At 49.2% G+C, this 26101-nt stretch overlaps 1 long non-coding RNA gene across 1 annotated transcript; it reads right to left on the reverse strand.

Annotated features, from left to right (window-relative positions):
* Positions 1–3591: 3591 nt before the first annotated feature.
* Positions 3592–26076, reverse strand: LOC148435705 (uncharacterized). The gene is made up of 4 exons (XR_015876573.1): positions 25876–26076; positions 24084–24571; positions 11850–11988; positions 3592–3672 (listed from the first exon to the last, which is right to left on the reverse strand). It is a non-coding gene; the product is annotated as an uncharacterized LOC148435705 (long non-coding RNA).
* Positions 26077–26101: the final 25 nt, after the last annotated feature.

Here is a 26101-nt window from a genome sequence, read left to right on the forward strand (position 1 = left end):
GGAATAGGTGAGGTGTACTAGTAATGTTGGCAGTGGAATGGTACAGTACAGGGGATAGGTGAGGAGTACTAATAATGTTGGCAGAGTAGTAGCACAGTACAGGGGATAGGTGAGGTGTACTAGTAATGTTGGCAGTGGAATGGTACAGTACAGGGGATAGGTGAGGTTTACTAATAATGTTGGCAGTGGAGTAGCACAGTACAGGGGATAGGTGAGGTGTATTAATAATGTTGGCAGTGGAGTAGCAGTACACGGGATAGGTGAGGTTTACTAATAATGTTGGCAGTGGAGTAGCACAGTACAGGGGATAGGTGAGGTGTACTAATAATGTTGGTAGTGGTACAGTACAAGGGATAGGTGAGGAGTACTAATAATGTGGGTAATGGAGTAGCACAGTACAGGGGATAGGTGAGGAGTACTAATAATGTTGGCAGTGGAGTAGCACAGTACAGGGGATAGGTGAGGAGTACTAATAATGTTGGCAGTGGAGTAGCACAGTACAGGGGATAGGTGAGGTGTACTAATAATGTTGGCAGTGGAATGGTACAGTACATGGGATAGGTGAGGAGTACTAATAATGTTGGCAGTGGAATGGTACAGTACAGGGGATAGGTGAGGTGTACTAATAATGTTGGCAGTGGAGTAGCACAGTACAGGGGATAGGTGAGGTGCACTAATAATGTGGGTAATGGAGTAGCACAGTACAGGGGATAGGTGAGGAGTACTAATAATGTTGGCAGTGGAGTAGCACAGTACAGGGGATAGGTGAGGAGTACTAATAATGTTGGCAGTGGAGTGGTACAGTACAGGGGATAGGTGAGGAGTACTAATAATGTTGGCAGTGGAGTAGCACAGTACAGGGGATAGGTGAGGAGTACTAATAATGTTGGCAGTGGAGTAGCAGTACAGGGGATAGGTGAGGTGTACTAGTAATGTTGGCAGTGGAGTAGCAGTACAGGGGATAGGTGAGGAGTACTAATAATGTTGGTAGTGGTACAGTACAGGGGATAGGTGAGGAGTACTAATAATGTTGGCAGTGGAGTAGCACAGTACAGGGGATAGGTGAGGAGTACTAATAATGTTGGCAGTGGAGTGGTACAGTACTGTACAGGGGATAGGTGAGGTGTACTAATAATGTTGGCAGTGGAATGGCACAGTACAGGGGATAGGTGAGGTGTACTAATAATGTTGGCAGTGGAGTAGCAGTACAGGGGATAGGTGAGGAGTACTAATAATGTTGGCAGTGGAGTGGTACAGTACAGGGGATAGGTGAGATGTACTAATAATGTTGGCAGTGGAGTAGCACATTACAGGGGATAGGTGAGGTGTACTAATAATGTTGGCAGTGGAGTGGTACAGTACAGTACAGGGGATAGGTGAGGTGTACTAATAATGTTGGCAGTGGAATGGCACAGTACAGGGGATAGGTGAGGTGTACTAGTAATGTTGGCAGTGGAATGGTACAGTACAGGGGATAGGTGAGGAGTACTAATAATGTTGGCAGTGGAGTAGCACAGTACAGGGATAGGTGAGGTGTACTAATAATGTTGGCAGTGGAGTAGCACAGTACAGGGGATAGGTGAGGTGTACTAATAATGTTGGCAGTGGAATGGTACAGTACAGGGGATAGGTGAGGTGTACTAATAATGTTGGCAGTGGAATGGCACAGTACAGGGGATAGGTGAGGTGTACTAATAATGTTGGCAGTGGAGTAGCACAGTACAGGGGATAGGTGAGGAGTACTAATAATGTTGGCAGTGGAGTAGCACAGTACAGGGGATAGGTGAGGTGTACTAATAATGTTGGCAGTGGAGTGGTACAGTACAGGGGATAGGTGAGGAGTACTAATAATGTTGGCAGTGGAGTAGCACAGTACAGGGGATAGGTGAGGTGTACTAATAATGTTGGCAGTGGAGTAGCACAGTACAGGGGATAGGTGAGGAGTACTAATAATGTGGGTAATGGAGTGGTACAGTACAGGAGATCAGTGAGTAGTACTAATAATGTGGGTAATGGAGTGGTACAGTACAGGAGATCAGTGAGGAGTACTAATAATGTGGGTAATGGAGTGGTACAGTACAGGAGATCAGTGAGGAGTACTAATAATGTGGGTAATGGAGTGGTACAGTACAGGAGATCAGTGAGGAGTACTAATAATGTGGGTAATGGAGTGGTACAGTACAGGAGATCAGTGAGCAGTACTAATAATGTGGGTAATGGAGTGGTACAGTACAGGAGATCAGTGAGGAGTACTAATAATGTGGGTAATGGAGTGGTACAGTACAGGGGATCAGTGAGGAGTACTAATAATGTGGGTAATGGAGTGGTACAGTACAGGGGATAGGCGAGGGGTACTAATAATGTTGGCAATGGAGTGGTACAGTACAGGGGATAGGTGAGGAGTACTAATAATGTGGCAGTGGAGTAGCACAGTACAGGGGATAGGTGGGGCGTACTAATAATGTGGGTAATGGAGTGGTACAGTACAGGGGATCAGTGAGGAGTACTAATAATGTGGGTAATGGAGTGGTACAGTACAGGGGATCAGTGAGGAGTACTAATAATGTGGGTAATGGAGTGGTACAGTACAGGGGATAGGCGAGGAGTACTAATAATGTTGGCAATGGAGTGGTACTGTACAGGGGATAGGTGAGGAGTACTAATAATGTGGCAGTGGAGTAGCACAGTACAGGGGATAGGTGGGGCGTACTAATAATGTGGGTAATGGAGTGGTACAGTACAGGAGATCAGTGAGGAGTACTAATAATGTGGGTACAGTAGGAGGATTAGAAGAACCATGCATTAGTTACTGGAGAATACATGCTAGTGAAGTCATATATTACATTTATTAATGCTCTTGTCTTATCTTCTCCAGTAACTAATAAGTAATCAATCACTTGTTGGCAGAAGTGGGCACTCTACTCATTTGCCATTTATGAAGGAGTCAGACAAGCCAGGAGTCAGTGGAAGGTTTGGTGTACCGACTCCACCGCCCTGCCAGACACATTACAGACAGACAGAGCCGCTGGGTACACAGAAGCTAGGACACTGCCAGAGGGCTGCCCCCTAGGGGCCACCGATGATAACAGAGCAATCACTCTTATGCCACTTCCTGAAGAGGAATGTCTTGAAGCCCTAACTGTGTCCCAGAGATTTAGCGCTGTACTTGCGGCCACCATAAGGCAATGTTTTGTCCAACATAACCAAGTAGCAACTTATACAATTATAGATTAAAGACTGATGAAGAAAACAATTATAAATGACAAATCAATGTGAAAATTATATGTGCAGTATCTATCAGAATCATCAGTCATTGCTGTGTCAGATTTATTTGCATGCTGACTGGTCGGATCATCAGACCGGGCACCGCCACGTATGTAGCCAGTGACCGCGTATGACGCACATGTAGCAGAGGTGGAGGTGGGCAGAGCGGCTTTGCGATGGCGATTTATTTCCACCGCGTGGTCGCAGCAATGTGTACAATGACAGTCATCAGGAAAAAGCAGGAGTGGGAGGCGGAACGTGCAGGACACAGGAGGGATTAGAGAGCTTGGAAAAGAGCAAAACAAAAAGACACGAGCAGTGGTGTCCTCACCGTAGTGTGCGACCAGTACGAGTAATCGAAGGTGAAGTTCTTTGGTGCATCTTTGGGCTGTTTAGGGTTTGAAATACCTGCAACATGAAGAAATTAGCTTAGTCACTGACAGCAGTATCCTGCTTCATGGAGTGTAGGTGTTATAGGTGTGCATCGCACAATGTGACCTGCACTGAGCTTAGCCATATAGACAGCAGTACCCTGCTTCATGGAGTGTAGGTGTTATAGGTGTGCATCGCACAATGTGACCTGCACCGAGCTTAGTCATATAGACAGCAGTATCCTGCTTCATGGAGTGTAGGTGCTATAGATGTGCATCGCACAATGTGACCTGCACCGAGCTTAGTCACATAGACAGCAGTATCCTGCTTCATGGAGTGTAGGCGCTATAGGTGTGCATCGCACAATGTGACCTGCACCGAGCTTAGCCACATAGACAGCAGTATCCTGCTTCATGGAATGTAGGTGTTATAGGTGTGCATCGCACAATGTGACCTGCACTGAGCTTAGCCATATAGACAGCAGTATCCTGCTTCATGGAGTGTAGGTGTTATAGGTGTGCATCGCACAATGTGACCTGCACTGAGCTTAGCCATATAGACAGCAGTATCCTGCTTCATGGAGTGTAGGTGTTATAGGTGTGCATCGCACAATGTGACCTGCACCGAGCTTAGCCATATAGACAGCAGTATCCTGCTTCATGGAGTGTAGGTGTTATAGGTGTGCATCGCACAATGTGAACTGCAACGAGCTTAGCCATATAGACAGCAGTATCCTGCTTCATGGAATGTAGGTGTTATAGGTGTGCATCGCACAATGTGACCTGCACTGAGCTTAGCCAAATAGACAGCAGTATCCTGCTTCATGGAGTGTAGGTGTTATAGGTGTGCATCGCACAATGTGACCTGCACCGAGCTTAGCCATATAGACAGCAGTATCCTGCTTCATGGAGTGTAGGTGTTATAGGTGTGCATCGCACAATGTGACTTGCACCGAGCTTAGCCATATAGACAGCAGTATCCTGCTTCATGGAGTGTAGGTGTTATAGGTGTGCATCGCACTATGTGACCTGCACCGAGCTTAGCCATATAGACAGCAGTATCCTGCTTCATGGAGTGTAGGTGTTATAGGCGTGCATCGCACAATGTGACCTGCACCGAGCTTAGTCACATAGACAGCAGTATCCTGCGTCATGGAATGTAGGTGTTATAGGTGTGCATCGCACAATGTGACCTGCACTGAGCTTAGCCATATAGACAGCAGTATCCTGCTTCATGGAGTGTAGGTGCTATAGGTGTGCATCGCACAATGTGACTTGCACAGAGCTTAGCCATATAGACAGCAGTACCCTGCTTCATGGAGTGTAGGTGCTATAGGTGTGCGTCGCACAATGTGACCTGCACCGAGATTAGTCATATAGACAGCAGTATCCTGCTTCATGGAGTGTAGGTGTTATAGGTGTGCATCGCACAATGTGACCTGCACCGAGCTTAGCCATATAGACAGCAGTATCCTGCTTCATGGAGTGTAGGTGCTATAGGTGTGCATCGCACAATGTGACCTGCACCGAGCTTAGCCATATAGACAGCAGTATCCTGCTTCATGGAATGTAGGTGTTATAGGTGTGCATCGCACAATGTGACCTGCACTGAGCTTAGCCATATAGACAGCAGTATCCTGCTTCATGGAGTGTAGGTGTTATAGGTGTGCATCGCACAATGTGACCTGCACCGAGCTTAGCCATATAGACAGCAGTATCCTGCTTCATGGAGTGTAGGTGTTATAGGTGTGCATCGCACAATGTGACTTGCACCGAGCTTAGCCATATAGACAGCAGTATCCTGCTTCATGGAGTGTAGGTGTTATAGGTGTGCATCGCACTATGTGACCTGCACCGAGCTTAGCCATATAGACAGCAGTATCCTGCTTCATGGAGTGTAGGTGTTATAGGCGTGCATCGCACAATGTGACCTGCACCGAGCTTAGTCACATAGACAGCAGTATCCTGCGTCATGGAATGTAGGTGTTATAGGTGTGCATCGCACAATGTGACCTGCACTGAGCTTAGCCACATAGACAGCAGTATCCCGCTTCATGGAGTGTAGGTGTTATAGGTGTGCATCGCACAATGTGACCTGCACTGAGCTTAGCCATATAGACAGCAGTATCCTGCTTCATGGAGTGTAGGTGTTATAGGTGTGCATCGCACAATGTGACCTGCACTGAGCTTAGCCATATAGACAGCAGTATCCTGCTTCATGGAGTGTAGGTGCTATAGGTGTGCATCGCACAATGTGACTTGCACAGAGCTTAGCCATATAGACAGCAGTACCCTGCTTCATGGAGTGTAGGTGCTATAGGTGTGCGTCGCACAATGTGACCTGCACCGAGATTAGTCATATAGACAGCAGTATCCTGCTTCATGGAGTGTAGGTGTTATAGGTGTGCATCGCACAATGTGACCTGCACCGAGCTTAGCCATATAGACAGCAGTATCCTGCTTCATGGAGTGTAGGTGCTATAGGTGTGCATCGCACAATGTGACCTGCACTGAGCTTAGCCATATAGACAGCAGTATCCTGCTTCATGGAGTGTAGGTGCTATAGGTGTGCATCGCACAATGTGACCTGCACTGAGCTTAGCCATATAGACAGCAGTATCCTGCTTCATGGAGTGTAGGTGTTATAGGCGTGCATCGCACAATGTGACCTGCACCAAGCTTAGTCACATAGACAGCAGTATCCTGCTTCATGGAGTGTAGGTGTTATAGGTGTGCATCGCACAATGTGACCTGCACCAAGCTTAGTCGCATAGACAGCAGTATCCTGCTTCATGGAATGTAGGTGTTATAGGTGTGCATCGCACAATGTGACCTGCACCGAGCTTAGCCATATAGACAGCTGTATCCTGCTTCATGGAGTGTAGGTGTTATAGGTGTGCATCTCACAATGTGACCTGCACTGAGCTTAGCCATATAGACAGCAGTATCCTGCTTCATGGAGTGTAGGTGTTATAGGTGTGCATCGCACAATGTGACCTGCACCGAGCTTAGCCACACAGACAGCAGTACCCTGCTTCATGGAGTGTAGGTGTTATAGGTGTGCATCGCACAATGTGACCTGCACCGAGCTTAGCCATATAGACAGCAGTATCCTGCTTCATGGAGTGTAGGTGTTATAGGTGTGCATCGCACAATGTGACCTGCACCGAGCTTAGCCATATAGACAGCAGTATCCTGCTTCATGGAATGTAGGTGTTATAGGTGTGCATCGCACAATGTGACCTGCACTGAGCTTAGCCATATAGACAGCAGTATCCTGCTTCATGGAGTGTAGGTGTTATAGGTGTGCATCGCACAATGTGACCTGCACCGAGCTTAGCCACACAGACAGCAGTACCCTGCTTCATGGAGTGTAGGTGTTATAGGTGTGCATCGCACAATGTGACCTGCACCGAGCTTAGCCATATAGACAGCAGTATCCTGCTTCATGGAATGTAGGTGTTATAGGTGTGCATCGCACAGTGTGACCTGCACCGAGCTTAGCCATATAGACAGCAGTATCCTGCTTCATGGAATGTAGGTGTTATAGGTGTGCATCGCACAATGTGACCTGCACTGAGCTTAGCCATATAGACAGCAGTATCCTGCTTCATGGAGTGTAGGTGTTATAGGTGTGCATCGCACAATGTGACCTGCACCGAGCTTAGCCACACAGACAGCAGTATCCTGCTTCATGGAATGTAGGTGTTATAGGTGTGCATCGCACAATGTGACCTGCACCGAGCTTAGCCATATAGACAGCAGTATCCTGCTTCATGGAGTGTAGGTGTTATAGGTGTGCATCGCACAATGTGACCTGCACCGAGCTTAGCCATATAGACAGCTGTATCCTGCTTCATGGAGTGTAGGTGTTATAGGTGTGCATCTCACAATGTGACCTGCACTGAGCTTAGCCATATAGACAGCAGTATCCTGCTTCATGGAGTGTAGGTGTTATAGGTGTGCATCGCACAATGTGACCTGCACCGAGCTTAGCCACACAGACAGCAGTACCCTGCTTCATGGAGTGTAGGTGTTATAGGTGTGCATCGCACAATGTGACCTGCACCGAGCTTAGCCATATAGACAGCAGTATCCTGCTTCATGGAGTGTAGGTGTTATAGGTGTGCATCGCACAATGTGACCTGCACCGAGCTTAGCCATATAGACAGCAGTATCCTGCTTCATGGAATGTAGGTGTTATAGGTGTGCATCGCACAATGTGACCTGCACTGAGCTTAGCCATATAGACAGCAGTATCCTGCTTCATGGAGTGTAGGTGTTATAGGTGTGCATCGCACAATGTGACCTGCACCGAGCTTAGCCACACAGACAGCAGTACCCTGCTTCATGGAGTGTAGGTGTTATAGGTGTGCATCGCACAATGTGACCTGCACCGAGCTTAGCCATATAGACAGCAGTATCCTGCTTCATGGAATGTAGGTGTTATAGGTGTGCATCGCACAGTGTGACCTGCACTGAGCTTAGCCATATAGACAGCAGTATCCTGCTTCATGGAATGTAGGTGTTATAGGTGTGCATCGCACAATGTGACCTGCACTGAGCTTAGCCATATAGACAGCAGTATCCTGCTTCATGGAGTGTAGGTGTTATAGGTGTGCATCGCACAATGTGACCTGCACCGAGCTTAGCCACACAGACAGCAGTATCCTGCTTCATGGAATGTAGGTGTTATAGGTGTGCATCGCACAATGTGACCTGCACCGAGCTTAGCCACACAGACAGCAGTATCCTGCTTCATGGAGTGTAGGTGTTATAGGTGTGCATCGCACAATGTGACCTGCACCGAGCTTAGCCATATAAACAGCAGTACCCTGCTTCTTGGAGTGTAGGTGTTATAGGTGTGCATCGCACAATGTGACCTGCACCGAGCTTAGCCATATAAACAGCAGTATCCTGCTTCATGGAGTGTAGGTGTTATAGGTGTGCATCGCACAATGTGACCTGCACCGAGCTTAGCCACACAGACAGCAGTACCCTGCTTCATGGAGTGTAGGTGTTATAGGTGTGCATCGCACAATGTGACCTGCACCGAGCTTAGCCATATAGACAGCAGTATCCTGCTTCATGGAGTGTAGGTGCTATAGGTGTGCTTCGCACAATGTGACCTGCACCGTCCCCAACAACATGCATGGGGGGAACGGAAAGAACAATATAGATTTTGGACCTCATTCAGACCCGCTCGCTAGATGTGTATGCAAATCCGGCAAGGAAGGCGATCGCACAGCAAGGCATTAGCACGCCCAATATGTCTTTGCGCGAGATCCCTTTGTGTATGCAGACGCCCACCAGCCAGTCTAAAGACGCCCATTTGCACATGTCATCTCCAGGAAGTGCATGCAACCATCGGTACATCGAGTAATATCGGATGCGAAAGCAGCGCTTGTGGTTGACTATAGCCTGCCTCAAGCACTGCGATCACTTCAGTGTGACATACAACCAGGTGACGTGTACTATGACGCTGCCTGTTAATTATGCATGCCTCTGAAACTGCGTTAAGACGCTTAGGCACGCCTGCGTTCGTACCTCAACTCCCCCGTTTTTAGTGGCCTGCCCCTATCACCACCCACAAACGGCCTCTCCTGTCACTCATTTTACAGGGCAGTCTATGGGCGGCGGGTGTACGCTTCCCGATTGCTCGTACTGGTTCACATGCGCAGAATGCAAAAATTGGCTGTCTGCGTGCTAACGCTTCCTAGCAAACGGGTCTGAATCGGGCCCTTTAGTCGTACTTGGAATTCGCTATAGTCCTTATTCTTGTGAGACAGCCCATTAGAGATAGAGTATGACAGAGACTGCTGGAGACCACTCTGTTTGGTGATGGTTTCGGTCGAGGTAGGAGACTCCCCGCAGCCCCTGCTCTCTCCGGCCATGACATATAGACTCCCTGCAGTCAGCCATGACCTAGTGACTTTCTGCAGCCCCTGCTCTCTCCAGTCATGACCTAGTGACATTCTGCAGCCCCTGCTCTCTCCAGTCATGACCTAGTGACATTCTGCAGCCCCTGCTCTCTCGCCATGACATAGATATATAATCGCTGCAGCCCCTGCTCTCTCCGGACCATGAACTATAGACTCTGCTGCAGCCCCTGCTCTCTCTGACCATGACCTACAGACTCTCTGCAGCCCCTGCTCTCTCTGGCCATGACCTAGATATAGACTCCCTGCAGCCCCTGCTCTCTCTGGCCATGACCTAGATATAGAATCCCTGCAGCCACTGCTCTCTCCGGACCATGACATATAGACTCCCTGCAGTCAGCCATGACCTAGTTACTTTCTGCAGCCCCTGCTCTCTCCAGTCATGACCTAGTGACATTCTGCAGCCCCTGCTCTCTCCCGTCATGACCTAGTGACATTCTGCAGCCCCTGCTCTCTCCCGTCATGACCTAGTGACTTTCTGCAGCCCCTGCTCTCTCTGGCAATGACCTAGATATAGACTCCCTGCAGCCCCTGCTCTATCTGGCCATGACCTAGATATAGACTCCCTGCAGCCCCTGCTCTCTCTGACCATGACCTAGATATAGACTCCCTGCAGCCCCTGCTCTCTCTGGCCATGACCTAGATATAGACTCCCTGCAGCCCCTGCTCTCTCTGCCCATGACCTAGATATAGACTCCCTGCAGCCCCTGCTCTCTCTGCCCATGACCTAGATATAGACTCCCTGCAGCCCCTGCTCTCTCTGCCCATGACCTAGATATATAATCCCTGCAGCCCCTGCTCTCTCTGCCCATGACCTAGATATATAATCCCTGCAGCCCCTGCTCTCTCTGGCCATGACCTAGATATATAATCGCTGCAGCCCCTGCTCTCTCTGACCATGACCTACAGACTCTCTGCAGCCCCTGCTCTCTCTGACCATGACCTAGATATATAATCGCTGCAGCCCCTGCTCTCTCTGACCATGACCTAGATATAGACTCCCTGCAGCCCCTGCTCTCTCTGGCCATGACCTAGATATAGACTCCCTGCAGCCCCTGCTCTCTCTGGTCATGACCTAGATATAGACTCCCTGCAGCCCCTGCTCTCTCTGGCCATGACCTAGATATAGACTCCCTGCAGCCCCTGCTCTCTCTGGCCATGACCTAGATATAGACTCCCTGCAGCCCCTGCTCTCTCTGGCCATGACCTAGATATAGACTCCCTGCAGCCCCTGCTCTCTCTGGCCATGACCTAGATATAGACTCCCTGCAGCCCCTGCTCTCTGGCCATGACCTAGATATAGACTCCCTGCAGCCCCTGCTCTCTCTGGCCATGACCTAGATATAGACTCCCTGCAGCCCCTGCTTTCTCTGGCCATGACCTAGATATAGACTCCCTGCAGCCCCTGCTTTCTCTGGCCATGACCTAGATATAGACTCCCTGCAGCCCCTGCTCTCTCTGGCCATGACCTAGATATAGACTCCCTGCAGCCCCTGCTCTCTCTGGACATGACCTAGATATAGACTTCCTGCAGCCCCTGCTCTCTCTGGCCATGACCTAGATATATAATCGCTGCAGCCCCTGCTCTCTCTGGCCATGACCTAGATATAGACTCCCTGCAGCCTCTGCTGTCTCTGACCATGACCTAGATATAGACTCCCTGCAGCCCCTGCTCTCTCTGGCCATGACCTAGATATAGACTCCCTGCAGCCCCTGCTTTCTCTGGCCATGACCTAGATATAGACTCCCTGCAGCCCCTGCTCTCTCTGGCCATGACCTAGATATAGACTCCCTGCAGCCCCTGCTCTCTCTGGCCATGACCTAGATATAGATACCGTGTAGCCCCTGTCCGCTCCAGTCATGATATAAAGGGAGATTCAAATAGCCGATCGGTTATACCGTGCAGCCTCTGCTCCCAGGTAGCGTAGTGCATAGAGCTATTCAATTAGAAGCACGCAATAAACCTATGACAATCCCCGATGCAGCACCTGGTGCTGATTACAGCTCGCACCCTTCCGATTCCATCACCCAGACCCCATATACTGAGGAAAACGCAGCTGCCAGGGTGAAACGCCTTCTGATGGGAGTTACCATCCCAATAAATGAATCACAGACTGTACATTTGCTCATATTCATGTTTTCATTCACATCAGAACAGGAAATGGGCCAACATGCAATTCTGACTCCTGTCCTGATGTACATGGCGGACTCGGCATACATATCACAGCATGCATGACAGATTGCCCCTATGCGGAGCTAGACAGCGGATGCTTACAGGTAGTGTTCCCCTGCATCTGAATCACACATTTTGCATCATGGGAAGTTTCTCGGGAGTTAAATGGCCGGACACGGACAGCGACCTTCACCGAGGCTCCGGCCATCTTCAGATCGCTTTACGCCAACAGCAGCCGAGTCTGAAAGACAGATAGCATAAATGTATAGTAATTAGTGACCCCTCTGATGGGATAATAGTGTCACACACACAGGATACCTATAAGTTATAGGGTCAGTGACTCCTCTGATGGGATAATAGTGTCACACACACACAGGATACCTATAAGTTATAGGGTCAGTGACTCCTCTGATGGGATAATAGTGTCACACACAGGATACCTATAAGTTATAGGGTCAGTGACCCCTCTGATGGGATAATAGTGTCACACACACAGGATACCTATAAGTTATAGGGTCAGTGTCTCCTCTGATGGGATAATAGTGTCACACACACAGAGGATACCTATAAGTTATAGGGTCAGTGACTCCTCTGATGGGATAATAGTGTCACACACACAGGATACCTATAAGTTATAGTGTCAGTGACTCCTCTGATGGGATAATAGTGTCACACACACACAGGATACCTATAAGTTACAGGGTCAGCAGTTCCCTGTATGTAGTGGCACAGACGTGGTACACAGGATACCTATAAGTTACAGGGTCAGCAGTTCCCTGTATGTAGTGGCACAGACGTGGTACACAGGATACCTATAAGTTACAGGGTCAGCAGTTCCCTGTATGTAGTGGCACAGACGTGGTACACAGGATACCTATAAGTTACAGGGTCAGCAGTTCCCTGTATGTAGTGGCACAGACGTGGTACACAGGATACCTATAAGTTACAGGGTCAGCAGTTCCCTGTATGTAGTGGCACAGGCGTGGTACACAGGATACCTATAAGTTACAGGGTCAGCAGTTCCCTGTATGTAGTGGCACAGACGTGGTACACAGGATACCTATAAGTTACAGGGTCAGCAGTTCCCTGTATGTAGTGGCACAGGCGTGGTACACAGGATACCTATAAGTTACAGGGTCAGCAGTTCCCTGTATGTAGTGGCACAGGCGTGGTACACAGGATACCTATAAGTTACAGGGTCAGCAGTTCCCTGTATGTAGTGGCACAGGCATAGTACACAGGATACCTATAAGTTACAGGGTCAGCAGTTCCCTGTATGTAGTGGCACTGTCGAAGCTGGATAATTGGCGGAGACAAGATCAGCTTAAAATTAGATTGTAAACACGCCATTTTAGAAAATTAGATCGCAAGACGACATTTTGCGAATGGCCGCCCAAGCGCCATTTTAGGTAAACTCACACTTTAGTACATGTGGCGATATTACTATTAGCATCATGCGATTGCATCTTTCATCATTTCTCATACACACATTAATGCGCTCAATTGCGCTGTCAACTAGTCGCATATTAGCGAATGCATAAGATCCTGTATGAAAACGCTGTTTATTAGCTTCATGCGCACGCATCTGCCCCAAGTTAACTAGCGTCTTTATATCAAATACTTACACATTACATATTCACATAAAAGGTTTCATAAGCTTTAAGGTATAAGATTCAAGTATGTTCATTTATTACAATTGCTGTGAAATAAAGGTTATTTGGTAGCTAAGGTTTAATACATGATAAGTAAGTCATGTTTGGTATTATACTGATCTGCATTCTTTCAGCAGCATTCCGGTATCGTTGGTGTGAAGATCGCAACATGCATTCTCAACTTATGGACCGAAGAGATTTAAAGCAGCAAAATGTATTTCTGTGAATGTTTGCATGAGGCGGGAAACCAGAGACCACCAGTTGTTAGAGGCTGGACTGTGTCTATTTGAACCAACCTGTTAGATGCCTTGTAACATATGCCCTCTCCTTTAGGACAAATGGTATTAGAAACAAACACCTCTATTGTGTTGTCTATTTCTGTGAGGTTATAAATGTGTGTGTTGTGACCCCAGTCTGAGTCTTCTTGCTGAATGCTGATTGACGGGGGTTTCTTGCTGATGCCTACATCTGGTCCAGAGCGCTGCGTATGTATAACTATACTTGGGTCTGTATAATTATTTGCGATAAATTGTACTTAGATCATAGCGTGTAACTGACTGTACTTTTACTTGAATACTTAGTGCTTTGGAACCACAGGTTCTAGGTCTGGAGTCTTTATTTACTGTATGACTGCGTACGCAAAATAGCGTCATCCTTAGAGGTTTATAGGAAGGATTTTAGAAGGTATAGCCAGGAGTGTATAGAGGTTCTTCAGTTTCGTTAGCAGAGACATGGTACACAGGATACCTATAAGTTACAGGGAGAGCAGTTCCCTGTATGTAGTGGCACAGGGGTGGTACACAGGATACCTATAAGTTACAGGGAGAGCAGTTCCCTGTATGTAGTGGCACAGGCGTGGTACACAGGATACCCAAGTTACAGGGTGAGCAGTTCCCTGTATGTAGTGGCACAGACGTGGTACACAGGATACCTATAAGTTACAGGGTGAGCAGTTCCCTGTATGTAGTGGCACAGACGTGGTACACAGGATACCTATAAGTTACAGGGTGAGCAGTTCCCTGTATGTAGTGGCACAGGCGTGGTACACAGGATACCTATAAGTTACAGGGTGAGCAGTTCCCTGAATGTAATGGCACAGGCATAGTACACAGGATACCTATAAGTTACAGGGTCAGCAGTTCCCTGTATGTAGTGGCACAGGCGTGGTACACAGGACACCTATAAGTTACAGGGTCAGCAGATCCCTGTATGTAGTGGCACAGGCATAGTACACAGGATACCTATAAGTTACAGGATCAGCAGTTCCCTGTATGTAGTGGCACAGGCATAGTACACAGGATACCTATAAGTTACAGGGTCAGCAGTTCCCTGTATTTAGTGGCACAGGCATAGTACACAGGATACCTATAAGTTACAGGGTCAGCAGTTCCCTGTATTTAGTGGCACAGGCATAGTACGCAGGATACCTATAAGTTACAGGGTCAGCAGTTCCCTGTATGTAGCGGCACAGGCGTGGTACGCAGGACACCTATAAGTTACAGGGTCAGCAGTTCCCTGTATGTAGCGGCACAGACGTGGTACGCAGGACACCTATAAGTTACAGTGTCAGCAGCTCCCTGTATGTAGCGGCACAGACGTGGTACGCAGGACACCTATAAGTTACAGGGTCAGCAGTTCCCTGTATGTAGCGGCACAGACGTGGTACGCAGGACACCTATAAGTTACAGGTCAGCAGTTCCCTGTATGTAGTGGCACAGGCGTGGTACACAGGATACCTATAAGTTACAGGGTGAGCAGTTCCCTGTATGTAGTGGCACAGGCGTGGTACACAGGATCAGCAGTCCGTACTGGTTCCTATCCTGCAGATTAGACTCTCTCTCTGCAGGAAATGTAGTGGCACAGGCGTGGTACACAGGATACCTAGAAGTTACAGGGTGAGCAGTTCCCTGTATGTAGTGGCACAGGCGTGGTACACAAGATACCTATAAGTTACAGGGTCAGCAGTTCCCTGTAAGTAGTGGCACAGGCGTGGTACACAGGACACCTATAAGTTACAGGGTCAGCAGTTCCCTGTATGTAGTGGCACAGGCATAGTACACAGGATACCTGTAAGTTACAGGGTCAGCAGTTCCCTGTATGTAGTGGCACAGGCATAGTACACAGGATACCTATAAGTTACAGGGTGAGCAGTTCCCTGTATGTAGTGGCACAGGCATAGTACACAGGATACCTATAAGTTACAGGGTCAGCAGTTCCCTGTATGTAGTGGCACAGGCGTGGTACACAGGATACCTATAAGTTACAGGGTCAGCAGTTCCCTGTATATAGTGGCACAGGCATAGTACACAGGATACCTATAAGTTACAGGGTCAGCAGTTCCCTGTATGTAGTGGCACAGGCATAGTACACAGGATACCTATAAGTTACAGTGTGAGCAGTTAGCTGTATGTAGTGGCACAGGCGTGGTACACAGGATACCTATAAGTTACAGTGTGAGCAGTTCCCTGTATGTAGTGGCACAGGCGTGGTACACAGGATACCTATACGTTACAGGGTGAGCAGTTCCCTGTATGTAGTGGTACAGACGTGGTACACAGGATACCTATAAGTTACAGTGTGAGCAGTTCCCTGTATGTAGTGGCACAGGCGTGGCACACAGGATACCTATAAGTTACAGGGTGAGCAGTTCCCTGTATGTAGTGGCACAGGCGTGGTACTCAGGATACCTATAAGTTACAGGGTGAGCAGTTCCCTGTATGTAGTGGCACAGGCGTGGTACACAGGATACCTATAAGTTACAGTGTGAGCAGTTCCCTGTATGTAGTGGCACAGGCGTGGTGCACAGGATACCTATACGTTACAGGGTGAGCAGTTCCCTGTATGTAGTGGCACAGGCGTGGTACACAGGATACCTATAAGTTACAGTGTGAGCAGTTCCCTGTATGTAGTGGCACAGGCGTGGTACACAGGATACCTATAAGTTACAGTGTGAGCAGTTCCCTGTATGTAGTGGCACAGGCGTGGTACACAGGATACCTATAAGTTAGTGTGAGCAGTTCCCTGTATGTAGTGGCACAGGCGTGGTACTCAGGATACCTATAAGTTACAGGGTGAGCAGTTCCCTGTATGTAGTGGCACAGGCGTGGTACTCAGGATACCTATAAGTTACAGGGTGAGCAGTTCCCTGTATGTAGTGGCACAGGCGTGGTACACAGGATACCTATAAGTTACAGTGTGAGCAGTTCCCTGTATGTAGTGGCACAGGCGTGGTGCACAGGATACCTATACGTTACAGGGTGAGCAGTTCCCTGTATGTAGTGGCACAGGCGTGGTACACAGGATACCTATAAGTTACAGGGTGAGCAGTTCCCTGTATGTAGTGGCACAGGCGTGGTACACAGGATCAGCAGTCCGTACTGGTTCCTATCCTGCAGATTAGACTCTCTCTCTGCAGGAAATAGTATTGTTATGCAGGGTGTGGTGCGCTGGAATGGTTTCTATAATTCGGCACACTCCCTTCAGGGATGAGCTGGCCGTAGAGGTGAAGGAGACAGCAGCAAGTTTTATTAATCAGGACAGGTATCATGTAATCTGTTCCCGCAGTGATCAGACCATTTACAGAGGCAGAAACAGATGCTAGGACCCTAGAAGCAGTGTCCTGTGAAGACAGGAATTTGGGAGTTAAACATGGCCGGGGAGGGGTACATGGCCAGTCCCACTCTCATATCTGCCTTACTGGCCAAAAATCCCAGGAATTTCTCTCCTGCTCAGAAGTTTCCCGGATGAAGGACGTCTGACAGCTCTGCAGAGAAGGATGTAAATTATACCCTCAGGTTAGGGTCTAAGGGCCTGACGCACACAGATGTACGCTAATATCGCTCCTGTTACGTCTGTATACGTGAAAAATTGCATATTTATGGTGGTGTACGGGAATCGCAGTCCCAAAAAGGACACGACTCCTGCATTCTTTGTTACCTCCCCTGAACGCACCCCTAGGACAACGCAATTAATTTTTCGGGCGCCCAGATGAGCAATTCAAATGTTACTCCGTTTGGGCGCCCGTGCCGCATATACACGCCCAAAAGCACAGCGTTTAGCAGCGGTATAGGCGCTAACCCATTCTAAAGTCCTGCTTTGGGGGCCAAACAGCCGACTTATCGCACATTTATGCTCCGCCACCTCAGGACGCGGTGTCTAACCGCAGTTATGTGCGCCAGAACAGAGCAACATTTTGATTACTCCTTCGGGAGCCCATTACTTTAGGCGCCCTATAAAACAACTGAATCGCCTCCCCCCCATCAATCACACTGCGAGTAAAAAGTCACTGTGTACAAAGACAGGACCTTAATGCCAGCGCAGTGAGCTGGCAGGAAATTGCAGGAAGAGATGGACGCTGACATACCTAACATTCCATAAGGTGGTGGTTACAGGTCACACGTATGACTACACAGCCGGTATCTGGCGTACAGCACAGAACGCAGACAAGGCATTGATACAGGGCTCAACAACCAGGGGACTCTGGGCCTGATTCAGAGCCACTCGTAAGCGGCCGCTCGTTTGCTCCGAGCGATGTTCGCACATCTACGCATGCGTACGGGTTTTAGTACGCATGCGCCAACCAGTCAGTGCGGTCGGAAATCGTGTGCTCGCAAAATAGCAAATGCCTGCTAATTTGAGTGACAGGATGAGACGTTTGTGGGTGGTAACAGGGGAAGGTGCTTGAAAACGGGGAGTGGAGATCCGAAAGCAGGCGTGCCAAACGGACAAAACGGGCGTTTTAAGGGTGTGCATAATTAACAAAGCAGCGTCATCGACCACGTCACTTGGTTGTCTTTTAGCCTGAACTGCTCGCATGATTGCGGTAGGAAAATGCTACCACCAGAATAGCGAGCAGTTCATACGCCTTTCGATGTACTCAATTAATTTAATAAATAGCGGAGATGACGTATGATGCGAGCGGCCAAGGGGCGTTTTTTACAAAATAGCGAGCGCATGTTTCGTTCGCTCGTTCAGACAGAGGCGTCAACAGACCGCAAAGAGCGAGCGCTCAATTTAAATAGCCAGCCCCCTTTTCTGAACGAGCGTCTGGCTCTGAATCAGACCCTCCGCACTGTGCGGAAGAACCATTAGTGTAGGCTGTTTTTGCCCTTTAGGCTGACAGCAGGTAACACTTTACAGCCAGGTGCCCAATATAGAGTCTGTATGGTTAGAACTGTAAAACAGGATAACAGCCTAAGCTCAGCAATGTACGCGGGCAGCCATATTGGTAAGGATCCTGGGGTTGGGCCAAGCTTTGGGTCATGGCATGGTGGTGGGAAGATGATCAGAAATCCCAACTTATCAAGGGAACCAGAGAATAAAAGCAACATCTAAGTGGGGGGTGGATCTAATAGTTTTCACCGGCGGCTCTGACTAAGACTCCCGACAGAGCAATTTAATGGTTGCTCCGTTCAGACACGACAGCCGCCAGCATATCTGCTTGCGCCCTCCTGAGGCGGCAAGCAGAAATGTGCAATAAGTCCAGGTTTTGGGCACCTTAAATAATTGGGGCGCAAAAAGCGCGATAATGGGCGCCCTAAAAAATTGATTTGCAGTATTGGGCGCCCATTCATTGGAAGCAAAAAAACAACCAAATCACTTTCTCCTCAGCCACCCATGATTTTCCATATTCGTGGCTCTACGGGACTATACTACAAAATATGGGACAAGGCAGAATCTGTAACTGTACACCACGGCAGGACAGTGCCGATATAGGACATAGATGCCAGTCTGGCCCATCGTTGGACTCGGCTGATGTCTCTCACACGCCGGTCAGAACATTGATGTGGAAGTGGTGTGGCAGCACCTAAGTTTGGATTGACACTCAGGATCGGTGTCTGATATTTATACCATTGCACGGCCTCACGAGAAAGCGCCCTGTTAGGAGTCCATAAGTGAATGGGAACATCGGAGTGACACGACTATCGGAAGGACAATGGGACAGTCCACGGCGCACAGTCCCAGGAGAGCCGGAAACTCCCACTGCGAAAACTCTAAAGGGGCTGATACGATTCAATATGAAGTTCAGCATGCGCAGATATCCGCCATATACGGCACCTTGCACATCAGACCTATCCCTGTGCACCTCTATGGGATGGGAGGAAACACCTGCGATGTTGCAGGCCGTAATGCGCTGCTCCAGAGCGGCCCACCGTGGCCCTCTCACTGAATTAAGCCGCCCCACTAAACCAGTGATAATCTGGCAGCTGCAAGTTTTCGCAATAATGCAAAGCGAATCGCCAGCAAAACAAACAGCGCTTCGAAATTATTTTGTGCGGTTACGCAGATTGTGAACCTGGAGGAGGACAATTATAGACAACATGCGGCCGCGAGGCCACAAAGACCGTGACTGATTATTGCTCCGTGTGACACCAATCCCCAGAGATGAAGTGAGACCAGCAGAAGTGCCGCTCCGGTGTGCAGTAATCACAGGGACAGGAGAGGTAGACAATCTGTTACTGAACTATAAAAACCAGCATTCCCCGCAGCTAGAGTGCTATTAGTGGTCTACGAGTAATTAACAAGTCCCTGAATGTAACACAACTCACTGCAATGGCGACTTCCCTCCCACAATGCACCTGTTTCCCATCCTCCTATTAGGCCATAATGTCTCCGAGCCACCAAACTTATCCATTGCCCTAAATCTCCCCCTCCCCCCAATGACCTATCCCCCAGTATACTACGAGCATTTAATTTCCATCCCACCTGGTATCAGTCCCAGCATCCGTCATACACCTGGGTTCTTAAACAGAATATATCAGTCTCTTCGTAGCATCTACTTTATTTACCTCACAGCATTAGAATGTGTTTTCTTGCACAGACTTCCTAACCCATGTATCAGTGTTCTCCCTGCGCTTTACTTATTGCGCAGCCCGCCCGGCAGAAATTCCCTGCTGCCCCGTCAGTGTAATGCGGCCGAAAGTCACGCCGCACCGACCTGTATAGAAAAAAAAGTCAGCGCATGGCGGCTTTCGGCCACGTCGCTGGCCGCGCCACAGTGCTGGGCGGCGTCAGATTGGAGGGCGAAGAAAACCCCCTCCCCCTGTATAAGAGGAAGTGTGCGGATGCCGGATGAACAGTTTGCAGGTGAACAGTGAAGTGTGCGCTCCTCCTGCGTCCTCTCTCTGCGTTTTAGCGACCAAGTGTTTATTACCATATCGTAGCCAGTAATATGTATCTGGGTGCTGTTACATTGTGTCCAAAAAGCAATTGGCCAATCTCTAGACACAAATTATTATTGTCGAAAAAGCAATTAATGGGCAGTATCTGGGCGCTGTTTAAAAAAAAAAAAAATAAGGATGTGTGCCCTACGGCAAGACCACTGTGTACATGCGCTTGCTCAATAGGGTTCGCCTAGATCAGTGTTGGCTAACCTTGACACTCCAGCTGTTGTGGAACTATATATCCCAGCATGCCCTGCCACAGTTTTAGCATGCCCTAATAGCAAAACTGTAGCAGTGCATGCTGGGTTATGTAGTTCCATAACAGCTGGAGTGTCAAGGTTAGCCAACACTGGCTTAGATAAACATTGAATGTTATAAAGACTATCAGTAGACATTTTCTAATTTACGTTCGCATGTTTTGCTCGCTCGTTCAGACTTAGAGGCGTGAATAGACCGCAAAGTGCGAACGGTTCATTTGAATAGCCACCCCTTTTTAGAAAACGAACGACCGCAAATAGCGAGCGGCTCTGAATGAGGGCCATAGTCACATACTGAAAAAAGGAGCCTGGAAACGGCACCAGTAAGAACGTTTATTCTGGTTCGCAGTGTATGAACAATGAACCCACAAGGGGCAGAAGCCAATGTATTCCATAGCAAAAATAGGCAAGAGGTTCAGTACACCCTGGTGTGACTATACAGGGAGGATAAATGCCAAATTCAGCACCTCTATAAGCCTCGGAGACCATAACACCCACTGGAAGCTTTACTGACGCTGCTCACAGCTAACTGCACTTGGAGCTCAGGGTGTATGGTCGTTCGTATGTCTGCGTGAGAAGTATGAAACACCATCTTGTGTGTGTCACACTGAGAGGGAACATCTGACACCTGACATTTTGAGCGGTGGTGACTTGTAAATTAGGGATCCTGTGATTACAGCTGGCAAGTTTTCCATCTATAAATAAGTTAGGAAGCCACTTCATGCGAGCAGGCTCTCCCTGGGTCAAAGCCCCCACGACAGACCCCGTTCTTCTAAAACGCACGGTCCACTGTGCGCTAGCCTCACGTGAAGAGGCGACACCTGTTCCAGGCCCCCACCAGTCAGTCATGTGGACACTGCGCACATGATCGGAGATATTTCAAAGTTGTTTTAAAGGCCTGTTTATCAGCAGCTGGCTGAGCTTAGTCTGGATTCTTTGGAAGGACTGAAGCAAAACACTGGACAGGAGGATACGGTGACTGTGGTGCCCTCTGATCGGAGCCGAGATCTGGACAAGACTCAAACATCAGCAGTGACGCCATCGTCACCCATTCCGAGCGTTTATGCAACGATCGCATTGCACAAGGCGTCTGAGCTTTCACCATTTACCAATAGGGGGGGGGGGGGACAGAATGAGAGCCCAGGAGTCGGGCCAAAGTCCAACGCACAAATCTGTATTGCTCAATGTAGCTCAACACAAAGTCGTTTACTTGGCTGAGAATCCCTACGGCCCGCATCAGCTGTGCCAGCCAGCGCTGTAATGGTAGCCGTACAAACAGTAACCGCAGTGGCCCCACCATCAGGACAAGAGTAGCTTTAGTCACCAGGCAACGCAGAGGCAGCCATATCGCCACTGAATAATGATATAATGCTGCCTATTAAAAGCTGCAATACCATTTATTGTGGCGACGACTAGTGACGTACAATGGTGTGAGAGGGAGGATCAGCAAGATGCAGCAATGTATTGCAACCTTATATTAGGACTGCCATTCTCAGTGATGTCACTAGTGAAGGGATAGCCTGCACTCTGTGATGTCACTGGTTCCTAGTGAAGGGGCAGGCTGCATTCTCAGTGATGTCACTGGTTCCTAGTGAAGGGGCAGGCTGCACTCTCAGTGATGTCACTGGTTCCTAGTGAAGGGGCAGGCTGCACTCTCAGTGATGTCACTGGTTCCTAGTGAAGGGGCAGGCTGCACTCTCAGTGATGTCACTGGTTCCTAGTGAAGGGGCAGGCTGCACTCTCAGTGATGTCACTGGTTCCTAGTGAAGGGGCAGGCTGCACTCTCAGTGATGTCACTGGTTCCTAGTGAAGGGGCAGGCTGCACTCTCAGTGATGTCACTGGTTCCTAGTGAAGGGGCAGGCTGCACTCTCAGTGATGTCACTGGTTCCTAGTGAAGGGGCAGGCTGCACTCTCAGTGATGTCACTGGTTCCTAGTGAAGGGGCAGGCTGCACTCTCAGTGATGTCACTGGTTCCTAGTGAAGGGGCAGGCTGCACTCTCAGTGATGTCACTGGTTCCTAGTGAAGGGGCAGGCTGCACTCTCAGTGATGTCACTGGTTCCTAGTGAAGGGGCAGGCTGCACTCTCAGTGATGTCACTGGTTCCTAGTGAAGGGGCAGGCTGCACTCTCAGTGATGTCACTGGTTCCTAGTGAAGGGGCAGGCTGCACTCTCAGTGATGTCACTGGTTCCTAGTGAAGGGACAGGCAGCACTCTCAGTGATGTCACTGGTTCCTAGTGAAGGGACAGGCTGCACTCTCAGTGATGTCACTGGTTCCTAGTGAAGGGGCAGGCTGCACTCTCAGTGATGTCACTGGTTCCTAGTGAAGGGGCAGGCTGCACTCTCAGTGATGTCACTGGTTCCTAGTGAAGGGACAGGCTGCACTCTCAGTGATGTCACTGGTTCCTAGTGAAGGGACAGGCAGCACTCTCAGTGATGTCACTGGTTCCTAGTGAAGGGACAGGCTGCACTCTCAGTGATGTCACTGGTTCCTAGTGAAGGGGCAGGCTGCACTCTCAGTGATGTCACTGGTTCCTAGTGAAGGGGCAGGCTGCACTCTCAGTGATGTCACTGGTTCCTAGTGAAGGGGCAGGCTGCACTCTCAGTGATGTCACTGGTTCCTAGTGAAGGGGCAGGCTGCACTCTCAGTGATGTCACTGGTTCCTAGTGAAGGGATAGGCTGCACTCAGTGATGTCACTGGTTCCTAGTGAAGGGACAGGCTGCACTCTCAGTGATGTCACTGGTTCCTAGTGAAGGGATAGGCTGCACTCAGTGATGTCACTGGTTCCTAGTGAAGGGACAGGCTGCACTCTCAGTGATGTCACTGGTTCCTAGTGAAGGGACAGGCTGCACTCTCAGTGATGTCACTGGTTCCTAGTGAAGGGACAGGCAGCACTCTCAGTGATGTCACTGGTTCCTAGTGAAGGGATAGGCTGCACTCTCAGTGATGTCACTGGTTCCTAGTGAAGGGATAGGCTGCACTCAGTGATGTCACTGGTTACTAGTGAAGGGATAGGCTGCACTCAGTGATGTCACTGGTTCCTAGTGAAGGGATAGGCTGCACTCTCAGTGATGTCACTGGTTACTAGTGAAGGGACAGGCCGCACTCAGTGATGTCACTGGTTACTAGTGAAGGGACAGGCCGCACTCAGTGATGTCACTGGTTACTAGTGAAGGGATAGGCTTTGCAGCACAACAAATTTGTTTTGCGCAGAAAATACCTGTCAAACAGAAACCATGCAACAAATGTTCTGTACGTCTTACCCTTTTATCCAAATTCTGTTACTCCATCAGTTTATCCCATGAACAACTAGACTGCTATAGTGGGCGATCACCAGGTGCCAGGTAAGAAAGTCCTTGTATTAGATCCCTCAGAGATCACCTCAATCCTTATCTGAGGCGATATAACATGTGCCAGATTAGGACCGTTACCCGCTGTTAGACGCAAAACAAGCACTTATTCAGGCCCCTATCCAGGGTCAGGGAAATATATACAACCAGCGAAGACCCTTTATCCCTCCGTTACATTAGGAGGAATGGGATTTCCCAACACAAGCAACCCAGGTCCTGCGATTTCTGTCCGTCATCATTTAGCACATGCCGGCCACTCACTTTCCTGTTCCGATATTCTGTATTAAGCGCTACAAATCCAGACAGTGTCTTCCAATGTATGTACTCATGTGGCCGCCATTACTGTGCGCGCTGTCACTTCTCAGACGGGAAAATGGGGCTTCTGTGATCGGCCTTAGAATCTGCATGTGTGAGAGAATAGACGTTAGAACGGATCACACCGAGAACAGATCAATCCACGGACCTCCGGCTGCCGGTGCTACTTATCCTGTGTGTCACAGTTACTGGCAAAGTGTCACCATCACACTTACTGACCAATCTGTACCTACTACAGTCATCCTGTGCCTCCCCCCTCAGCGCAACCCTGAGATCACACTCAGTACCTCAATGTGTACCTACCAATCATCCTGTGCCTCCCCCTCAGCGTAACCCTGAGATCACACTCAGTACCTACCAGTCATCCTGTGCCTCCCCCTCAGCGTAACCCTGAGATCACACTCAGTACCTGCCTCAGGGTTGTGCTGTAGGAGGCACAGGATGACTGTGGCAGGTAGATTGAGGTACTGAGTGTGATCTTAGGGTTACGCTGAGGGGGGAGGCACAGGATGACTGGTAGGTACACATTGAGGTACTGAGTGTGATCTCAGGGTTGTGCTGTAGGAGGCACAGGATGACTGAGATCACACTCAGTACCTCAATGCCAGTCATCCTGTGCCTCCCACAGAGCAACCCTGACTCAGTACCTCAATCTGTACCAGCCTGTCATCCTGTGCCTCCTACAACGCAACCCTGAGATCACACTCAGTACCTCAATACCAGTCTACCTGTGCCTCCCACAGAGCAACCCTCACTCAGTACCTCAATCTGTACCTGCCAGTCATCATGTGCCTCCTACAGCGCAACCCTGAGATCACACTCAGTACCTCAATATGTACCTGCCATAGTCACACACTCAGAAACTCCACCATGTATATCACATTCACCCCCTCAGCAAACCCCCGCTAGCTACATCCGTGTATACAGAGTACTGGATGAGTATAAAGGGAGTAGTGCTCCCTACACCCGGGTATACTGGGTATGAGGTGAGTATAGGGTATTAGTGGGGAATAACGCTCCCTACACCTGGGTATACAGGATATGAGGTGAGCATAGGGTATTAGTGGGGAGTAACACTCCCTACACCCGGGTATACAGGGTATGAGGGGAGCATAGGGTATTAGTGGGGAGTAACGCTCCCTACACCCGGGTATACAGGGTATGAGGGGAGCATAGGGTATTAGTGAGGAGTAACACTCCCTACACCAGGGTATAAGGGGAGTATAGGGTATTAGTGAGGAGTAACACTCCCTACACCAGGATATACAGACTATATAGGGTATTAGAGGAGAATTTCTCCCTACACCCGGGTGTGAGTTGAGGATAGAGGGGATCAGCAGTCCCTACACCCGGGTGAGGGGTACATGGGCAGAGAGGGGCCCCCACGTACCGTTGCTCGGTCCGGAGACGGGGCCTGGGCCGATCTCCCGGGAATTGGGGCCTCCTCCTGATCTTAGGCCCGGCGGCTCCTCCTCGTCTCATCAGCTGCTTAACCCGGCGGGAGCCGCCATCACCGAGCCGGGAAACCCCGCCCACTGACCGCCGTCATCACGTAACCATCCTGGGACCACGCCCAGAACGTATCCACACTCTCAATATTCCTGTCAATAATACTG

The sequence above is a fragment of the Taudactylus pleione genome, unplaced genomic scaffold (genome assembly GCF_031769625.1).
Source record: "Taudactylus pleione unplaced genomic scaffold, aTauple2 ptg002048l, whole genome shotgun sequence".
Classification (NCBI taxonomy): Eukaryota; Metazoa; Chordata; class Amphibia; order Anura; family Myobatrachidae; genus Taudactylus; species Taudactylus pleione.